The sequence below is a fragment of the Polyodon spathula genome, chromosome 16, assembly GCF_017654505.1.
Source record: "Polyodon spathula isolate WHYD16114869_AA chromosome 16, ASM1765450v1, whole genome shotgun sequence".
Taxonomy (NCBI): domain Eukaryota; kingdom Metazoa; phylum Chordata; class Actinopteri; order Acipenseriformes; family Polyodontidae; genus Polyodon; species Polyodon spathula.
Genome location: NC_054549.1, coordinates 24,264,241 through 24,287,632, shown reverse-complemented (window position 1 = coordinate 24,287,632; position 23,392 = coordinate 24,264,241).

The following is a 23,392-nucleotide window of genomic DNA, read 5'->3' as shown; positions in this document are numbered from 1 at the left end:
GATGGACAACAACACCTGTGCCTTCTTCCAGTTACGTAGTCAATTCAACACTTGTCTTCTTTCTATTCCTTAAAGATATTATCTTCAAGTATTGCTCAATCTTCTGAAGTCATCACAGTAGATCATTGTGGCTGCCTGTGCAAAGCTCTGTGATACACATGGCAGCAACAAGACCAGGAATTCAGTTCTAATAGCGTGTTCCTTTTATTGACTGACATGCTTTATAACCAGGGACATGCTTTACAGCCATGGATATGCTTTACAACCAGAAACATGCTTTACAGCCAGGGACATGCTTTATAGCCAGGTACATGGCCATCATTCCAGCCCCTAAACATATCTAGTTACAGTCAGTGTGTGTTCTTGTGTTATTTCCAGTACTTGCAGTTCAGAGGCAGATTCTCTGTCATCATGCCAGACAAAATACTTGAAAAATAACAACTTCCATTAAGGTAAAACTAATGTCTTCTCAGTGCCAGGAACTACTCAGCACCGGGCCTGACAGCAGCACACGCAATCTCAAATGGGAATTTGAATGTATCTGTACCAGTGCTGATGTTTTTTTCTTTTTCTTCTTCTTCTTCTTCTTCTTACTTAATTCCCCCATGTTAAATCATATATTCATATAGAAAAAGAAATAAAGCAATGATTACATTAAAGGTAGGATATCCCTAATAAAAGTTTACTACAAACATTTTGTAACTTCCCCATGCTTTTCCCATGGTTATACTGTTATACTTTTTTTTTAATGTCCTGTACCTGTATGGTGTTTATCTATCTGCTTTATTACACTTTGCTGTGCGTTCACTGTGATTTATTACACTTTGATGTACTTTCACTGTGATTTATTACGCTGCTGTACTGTCACTGTGCTTTATTACACTTTGCTGTACTGTCACTGTGCTTTATTACACTTTGCTGTAGTATCACTGTGCATTATTACACTTTGCTATGCTGTTACTGTGGTGACTTTAATAAGGGGCCCATACTGAGTGCTGCATTATGACACTGGTCACGTAGACTGTGAAATACGTACGTTTTTCCTGTCCCCTATCTTTTTTTTATCACAATCATTCAGAATGACTGGATTGCAGACACTCAAACTCTTTTTGATAAGCCTGTGTTCAGGGTTCTCACCTCAGTGCTGCTGTTCAGTTCTACTTAACTATCATAGATATTTATAACATAGATTAGATGAACAATAATCATAACATGGGAAGCAAAACACCTAATGCATGTAAACAGATCTTCTGCTACCCATGTCTGAATATCTTTTAGAGTTGTAATAACCATAGCTTTCTCACCAGCCCTGGGCTGTTCTGCTGTTCTTCTTTCTGTTTTCCACACGCCATTATTTACACTTCAGTGAAGCCAGTTTCTTCTCTGTGACAACACTACAGTGTAAACGCTACAGTCATTCTAGCCGTTTGTCCATCAAGCATTAACCGTAACACTAAAAGAAACTTAGCTTATGTAAACAGACGCTAGGCAAGGGGAAGCTTTAAAAACACAAACGTCCTCCCCTCTTGAAACCTCCTTGCACTTGTTTTTCTCCAAGATCTGTTCTTCTATCACAGCAAACATAAGAGACATTTTAAAAAGGCTTTGTTACATTGAAAATTTTTTAAACATGGAGCACATATGTTTTAGCATTGGCTTATGAGGTAAAGCTCTATTCTGGGAGGATTTTGAATGTGAAGCCTGCTAAAACATGATGTCAAAGTAGAGCCGGACCCAAACCACCTCACAGTGAAAGTCAAAGCTGGTACACTGCAATCTACATTGTGACAGTGGGGTTGCAATCTTGTGTTATTACATTGGACCCTATCATGCAATTTTAAAAATATTGTGTTTACAGTGGAAATAATTAAATGTCTGGATACCTCCAGGCAAACTAAGCATCCTCTCTGCTGTCCTGAATGAGGTGATCTCCTCATTCATCTGGTACTTGCAGGATAGACGGCATGGAAATAATGGAGGTGGTGATGGACTGAAGGCTTGTTCTGTTTATTCATGTTGAATACAATACATTAATATAAATCTAACAGTTAATAATGTAGAATAAATACTAAAATAAATGGAAATAAATGGAAATTGCTCAATGTCATCAGTACACTGAGATTACGTGTGTGTGTGTAGATACAATATGAATGATTACGTTTGTGCTGCTGTCTGGTACCTAATTTTGTCTATGACCTACAGCACAGGAATAAGCATATTATTATTATTATTATTATTATTATTATTATTATTATTATTATTATTATTATTATTATTATTTGCATCTATAGTGTTTTACTTAAACAATAATAAATAAATAAAAATAAGCAAAAAAAGATTTTCATGAAGTCACTCATGCATATAACTTACAACCTCTGTTATCTCTCCTTTCAGTGTCTCTCAAATGTGATTATTAACATTTTAGCACTAAGTTTTATTATTATTATTTAGATATTTATTTGGCTGGCGCCTTTATCCAGACCTCTTACAGGTACAGTATGCTATTTTTCTCTGGTGAAGCCCATTTACCCCACAGTATATTAATACCGAACATCTGTTCCTTACCCGGTGTTACAGATATTATGATCCCACTTGACCTGACGTAGTTTCTGAATCCTAGCAATACAACAGGAGGTGGACTAGTTAAAAAGCTGTGGCATGAAAAAAAAAAAATTGCGTCATCTGCGTCAGTGAAAATAACGGAAAAACTAGTTGCGTCTTAGGTAAGGAACTTTTTAAAATCTTTAAACATTACACATTAGTCACGCAAAATATGTTTTTCTTGTGAAGGGGAAGCAGCGTAAAGGAATATCTGCTAGAAAGTGTCCTCAGGGCATTAGATGATTCTAGAGCATTTACCAAGCACTCCAACCTTTCACTTCCAGAACTCGGCAACTCTACGAAATCAACCCACCCCGACCCTAACCGACAAATTTATTAAATCACACGGTAAGTCACTTGAGTGTTTTTTAGAGATTCCTCTTGCCTTAGTCTTGCATCAGTTTTACTGATAGAGTTGGTTTCAACCCCTCTTACTGAGATTGACAAGCGGCCATTGATCTTTACTACCTCGTGTGAAATTTATTACCATTGCAGGAGCTATTGTAGTGCTGCAGATTGACCCGTGGGCTCGCAGTGTCGTTCTCTTCGCTGATTTATTCAGCCTCAGCTACCTTATAGTTCAGGCCTACGTGACCCTATCAAGCCTCGGGCTTTCCTAGCACGACTGCGCTTCCCATCGACGCCAACCCCGATTCACTCGGCTACATCAGTCGGCACCGGCTTGAACAGCTCCTTGACATGACCCTGACGCCGATTGTCCGGCACAGGTGAAAAACATCTTCGACGCCGTCCTCAATGCCGAATTAACTCGGCTCCGGTCAGAGCATCACCGACAGACTCGGCACCGACTGACTCAGCACCAATAGTCTCGGTACCGATAGAATCGGCATCGACCACGGTCGCTCGGAAAAATCTGAAACTTTAATTATATTACCTTCATAACTTCGAATATAATTATTTCTCCAGTTGCTCCGACATCAAAGGGATTAATCTGTAGCAGATCAGCATGCTTGGACAGATAAACACCTATTAATAAAAATTATAATAATTTAATAATCAATTTCTCAACTCGATACCCAACTGTACACCTGACAAATTAAATTACAATCTGACAAATAATGATAAATGATAAATAATTGTTAATAACAAGTTTGATGGCAAATGGATATGCGGTTCCCCAGCTTGCGATAACAGTGTGAGATAGAGGTGGAAGAATATAAAGACAGACACCCCTCTAGATCTTGAGAATCTGATGTGTTCAGTATGACATGCTGTACACACTTACGACAATAAAGTCTTCTCGGGGGGATTTCATTCACAAAGAGGGGAATCCGAGTAAAACGTATGACATGCAATGCCTCGTTATACATAAACAGCAACTTGAAACAATCCTCAAACCACGCCTGGGAGCCCTGCAGTTAATCACATACTGGATCTGGAGATTCAGGCTGTCTTAGAAGTACCAGCCCTGATCATCTGACAGATCTGTTAACAGCACAGCACAGAGAAAAATGCACACCAGGTTACCCTCACAGGTGCGCGCCAGCAGTGACACAGTGTGATGGCTCTTGTGTTTCAGGCAGGTACAGCATGCAGAAATCAGCAGTCCTTCATAGGCAGTGTACATACACCTGCTGTGGAAGGAGACCAGGGAGGGGCTCCAGCAGAGCTCACATTTGCAGATCATTCACAGAGAAGTGTTAGATGACATGCTAAAGTAGTCTGAAGGCTCCGGGTTAATGGAGTTTGAGGGGGAAGGACAGGTGGCTACAATTAACACAGAAATTCTCTGAATAAAGATTTATCTTCTTTTGCATATATAGATGTAGACAGATATATTATTGTCCATGTATATTATAGATTGTGTGTATGTAATTAAGACAGGGCAGAGCTGCCTTTAGTCCAGGGGCTACATGAATAACTACTACATTAGCGATGGATCATCAATTTCACACAGTCAGCTCAAACATCACCATTAATGACAATTCCAGTGAAAACAGAAAGTAGGGTACTCTGTACAGGTGTGTGGTGCTTCCGGTATTTGTCTATTTTAGTTCACCTGTGTGGTGTAATTCATTTGCATGTCAAGTGAATACACATGCCTAGTTGACTGTATCTTTGTGATGTTTCAGTCTTGGCTCAGACCTCAGAGACTGCATTGTTAGGATGAGCCATACCTTGCTGTGGAATTCAAGCGCACCACAGGGTTCCATTTTTATTGGACAAATGAATTGTGATCATGGCATCGACATCTATTACTATGCTGCGCTGTGCTAAGGATATCCAAATTTCGTTTTCCTTCTCACTATCTGATTAGTCTCCAAATTTTGCTTGTCATGTTGACTTTAACCCTTTGCGATCCATTCATTCAGCGCTCATCAGGCATATCAGGTCCAATTTATTTTCACACACGTGATTTATTTTACAGGTGCTGTTTAAAATATTTGTTTTTTCAGAGTAAAACAGGTTCAAAAGGCACTGAATCGCAAAAAAACACTCAGTACTGTATCTACAGCCAAGCCCCACCCCTTGTTCTCTCTATTTTTCACATACCACTTTATAGACGTGCATACTGATAAATCCTCTCCTGATCACTCGTTTTTATCACCTCTCCTCAATAATGCGATCCAAGTCGTTATTTTATTATAAAGCTCTGCAAATGTCTGTGATATAATGAAGACATGTTCATTCAATAGGGCCTTTCACTTTGCAGCCGAAAGGTCACTATAGAAGACTGTATTGTATTTTACAGTGCTAACTCTTCACAGTGGCCCTTTACACCACATGATAACTTAAGAGGTGTCTCATAGTTTGCATAATGCCACTCCGCTAGCACTTCATTCTTGTAGCTATGGCTCCCGACTACAGCGTTAGCTCTGCATTGGATTTAATTTTAAATTCTTCCGCTCAACTCTAGATTAATCTGTCGGAGGGGCTTGTCCTCTCAGATGAAAATGCTGTTCTCTTGAGGATGCCTAGCACACCAATCTTGCATTTAGAGGGTTGAAGCATCAGTGTGGCATCTCTGACAGAACACCAGACTGATTTTACCAGAATACTTTTTGCACCCTTTTTTGCAAGAACCAAAGTCAAAGAATGAAGCCTATAAAAAAGGTATTACAGAATTTCAGCACAGACAAACATACCCAATGAAGGCTTGCCAAGTGTTGTGACTCTGGAATGCCCAATGTCTAATCCTTTTTCACAAATCCCGTTGAGCTACAACATACAGAAATAAGAATATTAGAGCAGATTTGTTTTTTTCCAAGTGTAAAATCTACCTATAATTAGTAAGCTCAGAGCAGGTCACCAGAAGAAGCATGTCACAGGAACAACAGGGCTAACACCACAGCCGTTCTTCAAACCACAAGTGAATGGATTTGGTAATCTGTCCATCTGCTGAAGATGCCCAGGTCCGAATGGCAGGGATGTTCAGGTCAGAGCTTGCAGAGCTGGTGGGGGAAGCTCCTATGGAGCTTGTCAGTACTGTGCCACACGAATTGTCTCTTCACCAGCAGCAAAACTAGTTTTTTTTTTATCTGTGGCTGGCAACAGCAATGCAGTGTATGTGTATTCAGAATGCAGCTAACTTGGAAGGCTGCTACTTTCTGCAAAGCTCTTCAAAAATAAACATCTATTTACTGTATAACGTTGCACATCCGACCTCCTACATACTGGGGTTCAGGCGGAATATTTGCGAATAGCACAGAACAAGCATAGGTTAGTGAACAAAAAAATGGGGATATTTTTTGCTTTAAAAGTAAACGTAAATGAGATCAATTAGGCTACAAATACAGTGTTGCTATGCAGTTTGCTATCAAAGCTTTTATATGTACGGTACTAGTCAAAAGTATGAGAACACCTGCTTGAAACCAGGTTTTTCATGATTATCTATGCTTTTAACTGTATAAACTTGTCTATAAACACTTAATATTTCATTTTACGATACGTGTACTTATATAAGCTGATAAAAAGTGAATTGCATTCAAAAATTTTATTTTTAAATGAAAATGTAAATCTTGTCAGTTTCAATGAAATGGTCACCCAAAGCAAGGGGATTTCAGTCTGAAGCCCAAGTCAGTTAAGTCTGAAATGTGTATAACACGGTGTTAGAACACTGGCTTAAGTATAAAAGTGTCTTTGTTAGATATTCCGAGTTAACTAGCATATTACCTAATTAACCTTTTGTCACTAATTATTAACAGGTGAGGGTCCACGATTACTATAAATATAGGTAGCATAGGCACAAGTTTGTCATTCCTGAATGTAAGGGAGCAGAAAATGGCAAAATACACTCAGTTAAGCAAAGAAAAAAGACAGTCTGTAATTACTTTAAGAAATGAAGGTCAATCTTTAAGACAAATCACAAGAACTTTGCAAGTGTCTGCAACTGCTGTGGCCAAGACCAAACAATTTGAAGAAACTGGCACTCATGAGGACCGAACAAGGTCAGGCAAGCCAAGGGTGACCTCAGAATCAGAGAACAAGTTCATTCAAGTCACAAGTCTGCGATACCGGCAATTAATTGCCCCTGAAATACAAGATCAGCTAAATGCTATTAGAAGTACAGATGTTTCAAAATCAGCTGTTCAGAGGAGATTGCGTGAAGCTGGCCTAACTGGAAGAATTGCTGCAAAGAAACCATTGTTAAGAGTGCAGAATAAGAGGTAGAGACTTGCCTGGGCCAAAAAACACAGAAACTGGACGTTTGAGGAGTGGAAGTCGGTCTTATGGACCGATGAGACAAAATTTGAAATATTTGGGTCCAACCGCAGAGTATTTGTAAGACGCTGAGCGCATGAGTTCTGCATGTGTGGTTCCCACTGTCAAGCATAGAGGAGGCAGTGTCATGGTCTGGGGTTGCTTTGCTGGCGACAGAGTTGGTGATCTTTACCAAGTCCATGGCAAGCTCAACCAGCATGGTTATCACAGCATACTTTAGATGCGTGCCATTCCATCAAGATTACGGCTAGTTGGGCAGTCCTTCATTCTTCAGCAAGATAATGACCCAAAACACACCTCAAAGTTGTGCAAGAACTATCTGGCGAAGAAGGAAAGTGAAGGACAACTCAATCGAATGGCCTGGTCTGCCCAGTCTCCAGACCTCAATCCCATAGAATTTGTATGGGACGAGCTGAACAGAAAAGTCAAAGCTACCCACAAGTGCCCTACATCTCTGGGAATTGCTGCAGAAGAGCTGGGAAGACATGTCGAGCGATTTCCTGCTGAAACTTGTTAACTGAATGCCTTGTGTTTGTGAGGCGGTTATTAAGGCAAAGGGTGGCTATTTTGAGGAATCCAAGATTGAGACAATTTTCAATTTTCTTGAACATTCCCCTAACGGTTGAAAGCACCACCAACGGGCCCTCCACACAGCTGCAGCCCCAAGTAAACTGGCTGCTTTCTTTAAATACCCTGCACCTGGCTCTAATTTACAATAATCACCAGGTGCAGGGGATAATTAATAATAAAACAATTGACAATCAAATTAAGCAAATGTTAATTTGCACATGTTTTTTTTTTTTCTCAGCAGGGAGGAATTAACCCTCTTCCTGCTCACAATATATATATATATATATATATATATATATATATATATATATATATATATATATATAAACATAAAATGTACAGTAACCTGCAACTGATGGCTTATTTCTTAACTCTAGAAGTCCCTGGTTCTGCTTCCTTAATATCTCTGTTACAGTACTTTTCGCTCTTCCTTGATATTGCCAAAACGGATAAGAAGCTCAGTTTGAATTGCTTCGGCTATTTTAAACAAACAGCCAGTAAGCAGTGCATTTATGATGCTTGCTTTGTTTAATACAAATGCATATAAACTAAAAAATAAGCTTTCTCGACTGGTGTATTGAAACGTCACTGTTACACGCAGCCTGCCTCTCTTAAAGGGGAACGCATCAAAACGCCAATTGCTAGAACGCTTTCTTTCTGTTTCCATCGCGGAAGCTGCATGTGCTGCCAACGCCATTATTCCCGTAGCCTACTTTTAATATTTATTTATTTATTTATTTATTTAGAGAGGCAGTTAATTGGTCAGGGCGGTTATGTGACAGTCGGATATGCAACCTTCCACTGCATTTACTTTTAATCTGAGTGCTACTGACATTTTTCTGCAATAAACTGACCAGGTCATGTCAGTGTCTTCGACTACTTTTACATTCTTCTATAAGGATTTTAGTTCAAATCACATGCATAGTGACATAACCTGTGGGATTAACTGTAAATTAGATTATAATCCCCCTACTAAGTGTCTTGTATTGTAATGCAGGGACAGTGTGTTAAAGTGAAAAGAAAGCACACAATGTTACATTTTTTGTGTATTTGTAATTTGGTGGGCAGTAACTATTGATTGACTCCCAAGTGGCGCACCCAGTAAAGACGCTCCGAGTGGAGTGCAGGATGCGCCCTATAGCCCGGAAATAGTTGATTCGAGTCCAGGTTATGCCATCGCCAATCGAGGCCGGGATTTCCCAGTGCGAGGCGCACAATTGGCCCAGTGCCGCCTGGGTGGGGAGGGCTCAGGTCAGCAGGGTAATCCGCAGTTTACCGCGTACCAGCCATCCATGTTGCCGACAGGGCATCTGCGGGTCTGCTGTAGAAGCCACTCACATCTGTGTTGTCTCCCGGCACTATGGGTCTGGTGGCTTCGCTGTAGACTTGCAGCACGGAGAAAGGACGGCTTGGCAGGACACGTTTTGGAGGACACGTGTGACTGCTGCCGTTTCCCGAGTCGGTGAGGGAGTTGCAGAGGTAAACCGGGATAAAAAATAATAATTGGGCTTTCCAAACTGGGGAGAAAACCGGGGTATAAAATCGTTGGCGATAACTAAATTAAAAAAAAAAAAAGAAAGAAGAAAATGAACACAAACAATGTGGGTCTCTACACTGGTCAGAAGTAACAAATATTGGGTCTGCTGCATAAAACCACTCAACAGGGGGGGTCCTTGTTAGTTAGTATTTTTCTAACAGTCACTGCCAATGTATTCCTCTGTCCCAGTACTTGCTGTAAGGGACAGTATATGTCATTTTTTTCCCCAACACGGTTTGTCCTCCTAAAGTTCTTTAAGATAAATGAGAAGATTTGAAAATGAGATGAGAAGATAAAAAACAAGACACTATCACTGCGGATGGCAAGTAAAGTTCACTGACCTAACCAGGGATGAGGGGGCATCATTTGCTAGGCTTTTGCTCCAAAAACTTTGCACTTCCATTTTTTAACTTTATTTAAACCTGGAACCTGGCTCCTTCAGTTTTTATATCCAAGATAAATAGTTCTGATTGACTGCACCTTTGAGAAAGGTGTATCAATAAAATCAGAAGCAAGACTGTCAAGTCAATGACAGTGTATCTGGATGCTCTTCCTTTACAGTTGGGTGGTGTAAACTTAGCACTGCAGGATTTGCTTACCTTAAAAACTAAGTTTCAAAGTATACATTTTGACGATCGCATTCCATGATGTGGAGCAATCTATGGAACTTTAACGAACAAATTATCTGGGATGCGGATAATTTTTTTTAATTTACTGTGAAATCAAAGAGCCCACCTTTGTAGGATCAGCCAGCAAAAAAGCATAGGACTCCACAAGCTCCTTCTCTGTCCTCCCCTCCTCTTTCAACTCTCGTCTCTTTTCAATAAACTGTAGAAGAAAAACAAAAACGCATAGCCAGTCAGCATTCAGTTGAATCAGTGCAAAAAAAATCAAATGTATATCTTTTCAAAATGTATGCCGACCTCCTTCTCAAGCGTCTCGCTGTGGATCAGGCTAGTCTTCTTATGAGAATAGCTGCTTCCTGAAGACGAGACGACGGAAGAGGAGCTCATAGTCTTCAGAATCTCTTTAAACTCCCGAGAGTCCAAAGACATTAATTGAAACAGCGCTGCAAAACAAATATGGATTTCAGACAAAAGCATTTGGAGGACAAGGTCTTAATTACACTGGAATCCCCCTTTCAGACCATGAGAGCTATTCCTAATAGAGCTTGAAGATCATTAGATTTGAATTGAAAGGAACTGACAAAGTTGATCTGGTCTTTATATGTAGCTGGAGACCAGGAAAGATTTTTTTTTTTTCTAGCACAAAAGTCACACAAAATGAACTGTCTGTAATGTGTCTATGTTCAGAGACACCCTTGAAGATTTCAATACTGTACAGGACTGGGCATGAAAAGTGTATTGATGTTGGTGGGCTTTTATTATTGAAATGTAGACATTGCAGAAATAAAAAGGTGAAAATGTAGACTTCATGCCCTTATTAGGACACTGCCTTAAGTCCAGTGGACCACAAGAACATGTTCACAATCAATCGGTCCTAGAACTGCATATATACCAATTACCATTACATTACCTACAAAAAGAGATAGCCTTCATTAAATCTGCTGCTACTGAAAATCAGTGCAGTTCTATGGACTGGTACTTCCATTACACTATATCCTTGCTGAGGAATTCTGCATGCCCTGCAGATGGGGTCAGTATCTTAAACCCCTTTCTCACTGGCACTCTCCTGGCTAACCAGGGTCACAATCCTACATAGTGTGAAATCACGTACCTAGGTCAGACACTGGTTAATCCAGGTCCCAGTGACCCACCTCAGGACGTTGTTGACACGCTTTGACCCGGGTTGAGCGAGACAAAATGCTTGACAGCCGTTCATGAGCCGAAACAGCTTGAGTGAACGTTTCTGTTTAGCCACATTTTTGTTGACTGAGACACACCATGAGCCAAATTGCAGCAGGGATGAAGAAACATTTGCTGTAATCAACAATTGGTCAGATAGTTCAATCCAGAGAAGCTTGGATGGAAGCGTCAGTAACAAGCTGCTTCCGGGGTATTGATACGCGCATTGTTTACGTGCGTCTATCACCCAGGTCAACCCTGCATTATCAAAAGCAGTGTGAAATCGCGTACCCGACCTGTATGACACTGGGTCCTGCCTGGGTAATTTCTGACCTGGGTAGATCCCACCCCCCCCACCCCAAAAAAAAGCGGTGTAAAAATATTTTAACTGATGTCATCAAGTTCTGTAAAGCAACTTGACTCTAGATTCCGTTTAATATAGTCAACGCATGAATGTCAATTAAAACAAATAAAAAAAACATATTGAGAAAGTGATATTTTTTATTTTTAAACAAATATCTTCTTATAAATTACATTATATATGTCTTTAAATACATCTATAAAAACAGTGAAGCACTATGAAAAAATTGCATCGTCTGGGGTATGATAATGGCCTGTTTGATTAGAGGATGAGCATTAATTGCATTATTAGACATTAAATGCATCTAAGAATTCCGACTGTGGCAGAAGGGTGTAAAAAAAAAAAAAAAGCAGGCAATTATTTTTTTTTTTTTTAAAACACTTAAACACCTTGGGTTGGTCAAATCAGGTTGCTTATCTTCTGTTTCCTGGTAGTTCTTCTAAGCTGTGTTTAACTGCACAACACACTTAATTAAACAATCTGAATCATTTGTGTTGTAACATGGAAAGAAGTTTGAATACAATATAAGATACACATTTTGCTCCGTGCAGTTCACATATGAAAGTGTGATCTGTACGGTTTTGCTCTGAGCGTTCTTTTCGTTTCAGGAATTAAACTGCATATTTAAATTGAATAAAATAAACTAATATCTGAAGAAAAGGACTGCATTTCTTATGGAATATCCAGGAACAAAAGCACACTCGACATTGGGAGGTGAATATCCAGGAACAATGTCCAGCATGCTTTGTTCCTAGATATTCACCTCCCAGTGTCCAGCGTGTTTTGTTACTGGATATTCACCTCCCAAAGGCAGGATGTCAACAACGAAGAACTCCTCTGACTAGCCATTATTTGCAGACACCCTCTTGTTTGTAATATTTGACTTGAGCATTTGTCAAAGTTTAAATGATTGTGAACAATTTAAAACGTTTGAACATTTAAACTCTTGACACGTTTTACTGCAACACCTGCACCTGTGGGCTACATGAGTTGTGCATGGTTTTCCTGTATGCTTTATGCAGACAGTAAGAGTTGGGTTAACACTGTGTACGCCCACTATGAGGACAATACTAAACACCTATTGTAAACTATACAAACAAACTGCTTTTCTTCAGACTATATTGAACTACTTACACCTTACAAAAGCTATCAATATTAGCAATAAACCATGCAACACAGAACTGCTTGAATGATTACATTGCAAATACCAACTTCTACAAACGTATCAATATATTTCACTGAAAATGCTTTGTTTTAGGATGTCAAGTCTCCGGGATGGTTTTACTTGTATTAATTTATTTAAAAAATGTGGTATCCATAATTCACCATATGGAATCATGAATTGCATCCATCCTGATTCCATTAAGTAGGATATTTGTCAGTTTTATTTTTTGTGCATGTAGTTTGACTGAACTTGATTCAGTGGTTCTTAAGCCAGTCCAGGTTTTTACTCCAAGCAGGTTCTAATGTAACTGATCGAAGCTGCCATGAGGCAATTAATTAATTTAGGCCCTGGTTGGAATAAAGACCAGGACTGGAATTGAACTTGAGGGGCAGAGCTGAGTACCACTGTGATAGATTCATCCAAATTCAAGAAAAAAAGAGCAAATTCTTATTGTTACCTCTAGGAGTCTCGCCAGAGATCTTCTGGGGCACAATTCAAAACTACCCTGCCGGCTTTCAAAATCACCGGTACTATAGATACGATCCAAAGAGCACACTCTGGTTTATTATTGCATTGCTTTTCAAATTAGCAACATGGCCTTTATACCGTACAGTTAATTTATTTTTAATTAGCTTTAAAGCAAATTTACACAAACATTACCAAAGGAATGCAAGTCAACTTCACAAGGCCTAATAGCTTAATAATGCTAATGGACCATGAGAAATACAACAGTTATTCCAGAGTGAAAAAGGGGTTTGACCAATTTTATACAGCCAATGACCAGGAATACTCATTTAGACTTCTGGATAGAACAGAGTTAGGCAATAGGTTTCTAACCTGTTTACTGCAAGAAAAAAAATTAACAAGTAGTGTAGTATGCATTTGTGTGCAAGTACCCTTGTTTTTTAATTGTGTGTTAATGTAAGTTTTATTGCTTGTGGGGTCAAATGTAGGCCATTGTGTTCTTTATGAACCTGTAGAGTCATTTATATTTCAATTAAATACATGGTATGGTGGTGTATTTAAAGTGTGTATGTACGGCCTCTTATTCCATAACTGACTGATAGAAGATCTTTGCAGTACTACATGGTGTTTATGAAACTTGATGACCAAATTTTTACACATTTGTCTTCAATTAATTCTGGACATCAAAATGATTGAAAGTGATCTCCATCAACTATATTCAGGGTTCCCTATCAGGAGCCCCAACGCCTGTTTGCTACCTTTTCAACACAACTGTAGAAGTCTGACAAAGTCCAGGGAAAACCTAAACATGTATATCTGACTTTGTATTGAACATTACTTGAATACAAAATTTAAAGATACTGTCTTTTAATTGTCTGCTATTTTGAAAAAAATTAATCTTGAACATTAAGTAGATTAGAAATCGTGAAATGAAGGGATCAAAAGGGGTGGAGTCTTGTAGTGTGTCATATGTCACCCCCTACAGTGCGTTAACTGTACTGCTCTTTTGAGCAGAATCAGACAAAAAAAGAATCTACCTCAAATTGCATTAAAAAGACCATATATGACGTTCCTTTTCTGGAGCTAAAAATGCCTAAATTCTGAAGCGATCCCCTCAACAACCAGTAAACCTGTATTAGATTAATTTTAGATACAAACGGTTGGTGTGTTTCACCAGCTGAAGTGTACCTCACATTTCTGGGGGAAGGGAAATACAAATAAAAACCCTAAATACAGCTTTGACACTTGGGGAGTGTATTTGAATTTCTGTAATTCTTACATAAGCCACTACAAGTCCTTGACTGACAATACAATGAAAGTTTTGTCAGCCGATATAGCTGCTGCACTCCATGAACAATGGAGTAGCCATTCCATGGGGATTCCTCATTAAATCTTCTTTCCATTAGGGTGGCATGGACCAACCACAACTTGAAGGAGGGGCATTACAACTGTACGGCAACAACTATAGTTACCATAGATTACTGGCCCGCAAAAAATCTGGGTTATGAAAAAATGCAATACAAGCATTAATTTTAACCAGAAACCACCAAGAAAACCCGAGGGGCAATGGATGAGGGGTGTGGTTAACAACCTACCGAAACTCAAGACTTTACTGGGGAAACCTATTTCATAATTCCAGTAACAAAAGCTGCTGGATCAACAGGTTTCTGTTTGGGGAATACGTGGAAAATAGTCCAGAGACGGCCCACGCTCAACTCTTCAAGACAACGTAACCGATATGGATAAGGCACCCTTTTCACGTGTTGACCGAGTGTTACTGTTCAGCAGTTTACCTGCATTGTCTTGAACGGGACCGATGCTGCTGCCATAGACGGTTTTAAAATAAACTAACCTCTGCAGTGGATCAACCAAAAAAAAAAAACTTTCTACCGTCTGCCGAGTTCACCTTATAATACACACAGCAGACCAATTATGAGATAGATTCAGACAGAATACAGCTTCTTTTTAGCAAGAGCGAATGATGAACAACCATTCTTTTCCTTGTTCTTGCAGGGAATATGAAAGCTTCTCCTTGGCTGTTCTAGTGCAGCCTTTTCAAACGCTGCGGAACCATTATCACTCGTCTTCAGGTCCAACATGCTGCTTCTGTGCCGTTCTGCATCTTCGTGCCCTGCTAGCAGCACGGGTCCCCCTTCACATACAGCCTGTTGGCCATCTTGTTTGGATGTGAGAGCTGAGCCTGGCATTAAATGCCTCAGAACATCACTATTCTCACTATATATGCTGCCTCCGCGGCTCCCCCCGTCTCCTTTAGTCTCCTGGCCTACATTTTGGTTGCTGCTAGCCATTTTCACTGGAGAAGAACAGTCTTTAATCGCTCTGTGCTTCTGGGTCAGTGTTTATCAGCCTAAGCTAGCCGCCGCCATACCTCTTGGCTGATGCAGTTCTGCTGAACTCTGAGTCGCCTAGGCGCTGTTTTTATGAGCACCCTGCAGGTCGGCAGCGCACGTTTCTGTACGGTAAGATGTGTTACAGCCCTCTGCACTCCACTGACACTACAATGTGCTTCATAATAAAGTACCCTTTTGAACACGTTTTACCCCAGGATGTGTGTACGTTTGTGACGCCCTTGTAAATAGTTTCCTTTAACCAACTGCTGTATCCCACCCCAGCTATCTCACCACTCCATCACTGAACTCAGAGTAATCAGACCCGGTCAGCACTGAGAATCTTCTGTCCTTGTGGTGAACCATCTCTGAGGAGCCTGGCAGTTCTAAGCAGTGACATCCTGAGCAGCTATCAGCAGCAACACTTTATGGTAAATGCACACAAATAAATGTTTTTAATTGTATGAAATACTAATGAACATCAAGTTGGATAAGTAGATCTCTGGATACATACATGATGTTGAAGTGTGACGTGTGGATGCATGGAGAGACCGTGTGGATGTATGGAGAGACAGTGTGGATGCATGGAGAGACCGTGTGGATGTATGGAGAGACAGTGTGGATGCATGGAGAGACAGTGTGGATGTATGGAGAGACAGTGTGGATGTATGGACACAGTGTGGATGTGTCTACTGACAGTGTGGATGCATTGAGAGACAGTGTGGATGTATCGACAGACGGACTGCCTACACATACCCTGTCATTCTGATCCCACTAAGATAGGAAGATACCAAAACATGTACTCAGCATGGGGTTTGGGAGGGGTAAATCGGATCCTCAATAAATTCAATTCTGATTCCATGTTTAAAACTGCAGTTAAATGAACACCATCCCCACCACACACACACACACACACACACACACACACACACACACACACACACACACACACACACACACACACACACACACACACACACACACACACACACACACACACACACACACACACACACACACACACACACACACACACACACACACACACACACACACACATCATCACCAACACACACATACACACACACACACACACACACACACACACACACACACACACACACACAGACACACACACACACACACACACACACACACACACACACACACACACACACACACACACACACACACACACACACACACACACACACACACATCATCGCCAACACATACATACAGACACACACACACACACACACACATGCACATCATCGCAAACACATACATACAGACACACACACCCACACAAACACACGCAGACACACACGTAGACAGACACACAGCGATGCACACAGACATGCACAGACACACACACAGATGCACACAGACACACACACAAACACACGTGTACTGTGGCAGTCTAGAGGGAGGAGAGATTTCAGTTAGAACCATGAAGAAACAGTTTGGTTCCATGTGGGAGTTGGGTTTTGTTTTGATTTTTCTTTTATTTCTGTATGTAATAAAATTGCACAAAAGTGCTTAAAAATTAAATTTCTGTGTCTGCTTATAAAGTGCAATAGAACCTGAAAAATAAGTGAAATCTTTCAAAGTACACAGGTACACACATACAGATAGACATGCACACATAGACACCCACATACACACACACGGAGACAGACAGGCACACACACACACACAGAGACAGATACGCACACAGAGACACACATACACACACACGCAGTATTCAGGTACCAAGGCGATGCTTCTATATCCCAACCTGTAAAGCAGCTCTGCAGACAGGATGTGGTAGGTTCCACCAAAGGGGGCAGCAGCACATCAAGACGTTCCGAGCGTCACAGCAATGTCAAGTGTTGTGAGTTAGGTCATTGAATCCAATATGATACCCAATATGACGACAACTATAGCTGTTGCGTTGTCATGAATTCATAATAATAGTGATAATAACATTACAAAAATAGCACAACTCTTATTTTTGTGGGCCACTCCAAGTTCAGATGCTTTATGTGTTTTTCTAGTTGCTGGACAGGTATGTGTAACATAGGTTAGATAAGCCAAAGTGTCTTTATGGAGGCATGGGCAAGGGCACGAACAAGGGCAAGGGCAAATTCCACTTGTGGGCTGGAAACAGAGGCTGCTTATGTAAGTGACCTGGAGGAGTTACTGTGTGAAACCCTTAAGGTCACTTATATAAGCAGCCTCCTCTTCCAGCCTTCATGCTTGTTGTTGTGGAATGGGCTCCACTTGACCTACCTGCTGTATTCCAGAGGGTGAGGGACACTGGTTACATTCACAGAGCGAGAGAGAGAGAGAGAGAGAGAGAGAGAGAGAGAGAGAAGAGAATGAATGAATAAGGCAGGTAGAGGTGCCACATTACCAGATCATATGCTATAAGATGCAGTTTTGGTTTGCTTCAACTGCAGCCTCCATTCATTGTTGGCCCGTTGTGGTAACAGCTCATTGCAAAGTGATCCTGCCATGGCCTGGTGCAATACACAGTCCTCACAGATAAGCTCCTGGAGCTGCAGCAGCATTGCTGGGATATTAAAGGTTTCAGGGTTTATTCAACATGCTGTCTGTGCTGGACACAACTAACCTGTTAGTGTTGTGAGACAGAGCTGCCTTTTGGATCGTGTGCATTAGAGTTAATGCAACTTTATGGAAATGGAAGTTGGAATAGTCTTTACCTACCAAGTCCAGTGCTCTGCAGTAACCAGGTGGTGGCCAAGGCGTGCACGACTTCCTGCAGTGCTGCCTCGAGTCACCCTTCAGCTGCAAGGTGGACCTCTGGAACCCTGCGCAGTCGGCTGGAGAAGTACCTGATGCTGCTCCAAGAGATCCTTAAGCAGACAGCCATCAAGCTCACAGACCAGCAGCACCTGGACTAGGCCTCTCCTAAAGTGTGAGAGCAGGGAGGCTGACTGAGAGTAGGGCCTCCCAGCCTCAAGAGAGTGGGCCTTCACTTCCTTCACTTGCCTCCAGTATTTCCAGATAGATTAAATAACTGACAGCTTTTTGTGCTTTTTTTCTGCGTTTCCTTTGCATTTGGATTCTAATTGGGGATCTTCCTTCGTCAGTGTGGGTTGGCAGGACTTATTTGTGCCAGTCTGCCACCCTCACTGGGGCTGAGCCGATTCAGACTGATTTGGTACCGGACAGTCTCCTGCCATTGGAATGAGACTTTATGTCTTTGCCATTCTACTTAATGTCTTTGTCATTCTTCTTTTTGTAAATACGGTTCCTGGGTGTAGAAGAGGACGTTGGCTCTGTTATCGGATCGGAGGATGCCACTGAACCTTCAGTTCTCTTGAGCTGTGTGGGGAACTGCTACAATGAGGGGAAAACATTATTTGACTTTCCAAACTGGGGAGAAAATTCGGGGTAAAATAATTCATCACACTATATTTTTTTTTAAATGCTAGCAAAGGAATGTTGATGTACAATACAATGATAATTAGATATGTAAAAATGAATGATAAAAGCAAACAATAACATATTTTTTTAAAATTACTGTATATTCAAATTAAGAAAACAAGCTCCTTTCTGAGATTGTTGTACTTCCTTGTAAATGGTATCGACACTGACACATAACCAAAACAATGACCCCATCAGTTTGCCATGACTGACTTCAGTGGGTGATGATGAAAAGCCTTTTTTACCATCTCAGTAGCACAACGACACAAGTCCCCTATTGCCTTGCTCTTGATATTTTTGTTTCCCAGATTTCACTGGGACCAAACCAGTTTTTCCCACGACAAGTTCACTTCCTTCCTGTGTGACAGGAAAAAGTGCCCCACCTGGACCTCACACTCACGTTCTGTGCTGCCCACAGGAATCTTTGTGGAGTCAAGAGGTCCTATTGCTTGTGGCACACAAAGGAAGTGAACTTATAAAAGGAAACCAAATCCAATGTGAAGCCCTCTTTGTATACAAAGTAAAAACAGTCCTTTGTATTTAGGTAGCTGTCTCATAGATCATGCTTTAGTCACAGGGTTTGCGTGCAGAGCTTCAAGGATGCATAGACAGCTTGCTGAGAACTGCAGAGGGATATGAACTAAAGATGAGTCTGTTTAATTGTATAACAGGAGAATGCATGCTTGATTTAGAAAGTAATAAAGTCCAGCTGAGATATACTTGGAACAGGGTTTGTGATACATGTGCCATGTGTTGAAGCGTGTAGGTAGAACCATGTCACACGCTACTTGCATCTCTATGAGAGACTCCGTTTTGCAAGTCTTGTCTACTTCTCTTTAACTTACTCCTACAGCCAAAAGATGTCAGTTTAGATAGTAAAGTAATTTAACAATAATTAAACAATCATCCCATTGCTTAAATACCCTCATTTAGTGACATGATTATCTCTTTATGACAAACTACAGATTAGCATATTATTAAATAGAAGTGTTTAGAGGGCTGCTGGCAGTTAACCATCACTTATTAAATGTATATCCTTGTACCTGATTATCTCTAGTGTCCCATTGCTCTACAGCATTGCATATGCGCAACATTTTCAAATGAATCCAGTTTGAATTGAAACATGGTTTGTCTACCACGATCTGCCTAATTATTACTTAAGGAGCAATATTGCAATTGAAAACCAACACAGCATGGAATTATAGGACTGAAATGTCTTGCATTTCTCAAGGTGCTATGAATGATGAGCTGCTATTGGGAGGTGGAGGGTCACGCTGTGAATGAAAGCCATATAAGAATGTCATTTTAAAATGAAGTGAACTCTTTTACAGGATTGAATGAATACCAAGAAATAAACGATGAATAAGAATAAATAAAGATTCAACACAGTACAAGGATGCTTCAGTACCTTAATTAGTGCTTATAATTGGAGAACACTGCCCTCTTCTGGTTGTAAACTGAACACTGATGCCTGTTTCTTGTTCTTTGCAGAATATTACATTATTTTACCACTGCATTTTTTTCAACCCATAAAGCAATATACAAGATATACTGATACAAAACTCTTGAACAAATTCATCATTATATGAAGGGTTTACTATTAGATAATATTATTATAATATCGTATAGCATCACGCTTCAATTATGACTTTACAGGTAACAGTCAGTATACTGAGTTCATAACCAGCAGAGGGCAGTGTTTTACCATGTAGGTTTCATTATAACTAGATAAATAACCTATTTTAGTGCTGGCCTGCAACACTTACTGCATGTGCACATTCAAGCTGGGGGGGGGGGGGGGGGGGGGGGGGGGGGGGGGGGGGTCGGGAGAACAGCAGAGGAGTGACAGAAGGCGCAGGAGTGGAGAAGGGGAAGAAATCCAATAGAGAGGATATGGTTGGACAGGTGGATGTTGAAGTCACCTGATGAAACAACAGGGGTGGAGAGAGAGAGAGGAGGAGAGAAGGAAGTGAAGCTCATCAAGAAAGTGAGTAAGGGGTCCAGGAGTGCAGCAGAAAACAATGAAGAATAGGCAACAAGGGGAGGTGATTTCAACAGCGTGAAACTCAAAGGTGCTAACAGAGAGAGGAGAGAGCAGGGGGACGAAAAAGAGCGGGAGGGACAGGACAGAAGTCTTGTTCCCCCACCCCATCCAGAGGGGCGAGGAGAGTGGAAGAGGATATAGAGAGAGGAAAGGACGACCGAGGTAGTGTTATCAGGAGAGATCCAGGTTTCAATGAGAGCTAGGAAGTCAACAGCGAGGTGAAAGGCGAAGGCTGGTATGGTAACCTCGGTATGGTATGGTACCCTCAGTACATTACCCTCGGTATGGTACCCTTGGTACGTTACCCTCGGTACGGTTCGGGACCCTCAGTACCTTACCCTCGGTATGGTACCCTCGGTATGGTACGGTACCCTCGGTACGTTACCCTCGGTACGTTACCCTCTGTATTGTACGTTACCCTTGGTATGGTATGGAACCCTTTGTATGGTACGGGACCCTTGGTACGGTATGGGACCCTCGGTACGTTACCCTCAGTTCAGTATGGGACCTTTGATATGGTACGGGACCCTCTGTATGGAATAGAACCCTCAATACGGTACGGGACCCTGGGTATGGTACCCTTGGTATGGTACAGGACCTTCTGTATAGTATGGGACCCTTGGTACGTTACCCTTGGTATGGTACAGGACCCTCAGCATGTTACCCTTGGTAAGCTAAGGGATCCTTGGTACATCATCCTAGGTACTATATGGGACCCTAGGTATGGTACAGGACCCTCGGTACGTTACCCTCAGTACGTTACCCTTGGTAAGCTACGGGATCCTAAGTACATCACCCTAGGTACTATACAGGATTCTAGGTACGGTACGGGACCCTCAGTACAGTAAACTCGGTACGGTTCGGGACCCTCAGTATGGGACCTTCAGTATGGTACTCTCGGTATAGTACATTACCCTTGGTATGTTACCCATCACCACAGAACCTAAACCGCTGGGTGGGTGAGGATCCCTCATGTTCTTTGTGTTCATCACCTGCAACATTAAGGTACATTTTGACAGGATGTAAGGTGGGTCTTAGCCAAGGACAGTTTACTTGGCGCCTGGACAGGTGCTGCTATGTTTAGCCTTAGCATCGGAAGACAAGCGTAACCTAACCAATAAGTTGCCACCAGTTCCATCAAAGCATTTCACACAAAAGACAATATTCCTCCGTCTAGGAGAGCAACCACCAAGAAAAGGTGTTAAAACCAGGCCTCGCTCAGGACAACTGGAAGATGCTAGAAACTGGAAAATGCTGGCAGCTCTTGGTCAATGGCTTATACTTCAGTATGCTCAACTAGCTGATGAAGCGGAACAGCAAGGATGGATCGTCCGAGTTTACACAGTGGAGATGGGTTGTCAAGGATTTGTGGCATGCTCTACAACTCGGTTTCTCAGAGACATCGGGTTCAGTGGCCAAGAGTTGCGTCACACAGTGAAGAACTTATCTGAAGCAGCAACTGGCTGTGGTTGAGACCGAAAGATTCCGGATAGGGATCTCAAGCAGAATAGAAAGAAAGCAACGCTGATGTACAGGTAAGTAAGCTGAGCTGAGCTGGGCTGAGCTGAGTGGGGGATGGAGGAGGGTGATGCTGGGACACCAGAATCACTGTTGAGCCCTCTTGAGGTGTCGTGAGCTAGTCAACGAAACACTGAGGATGGAAGGTGTTTTCTTGAAGATCCCAGAGATGTACCCTACTTAGTTCAATCCAGGCGGTTGTCATGCTGATGCGCTGGGGAGACCGCCCTGGATTGATCCCTGGAGCCAGCATCGCAGCTGTTGTGTGTACTGATGCGTTGGGGAGGCAAAATAAGCTGATCCCTGGAGCCAGCATTACACTTCAGCAATCAACACCAGACAGAAGGATATCTACATCATCAGATGGAAAACAACGCAAATGGATGGAGATGCAGATGGATCACATTAGTTTTCTGCAAAGCTAAGTCTTAGTTGGTGCTTATCTTGGCGAGAGCCGAGTTCAAATCAGCATGAAGTTCAACATCTACTCTTATGTAATGGAAATCAACCATCGGGGGATGGAAATGTCTGCGTCACAGGCACTGTCGCTCAGCTTTGGTATATCTATTCAGGTTTTGGGCTCTTTAGGAGGTAAACACCCATTTGGTAATGGTTACACTTCGTACGTGAAATTGAGCAGCACTTTTATGTTTAATAGTAGTTCTTGATTACAGTCTGTTTTTTGTGATTCACAATTAGTTGATATGTTGTGTGTAGGGTGTCTCTTATTATAAGAGATTATTTTGCACAATTTAGTAGACAGAACCCAAACTATAGGAGAGGAAATATTTTATAACATTAAGAGACACCCTACACACAACGTATTTACTTATAATGTGGTGTCTTTTCATACTGTAGAT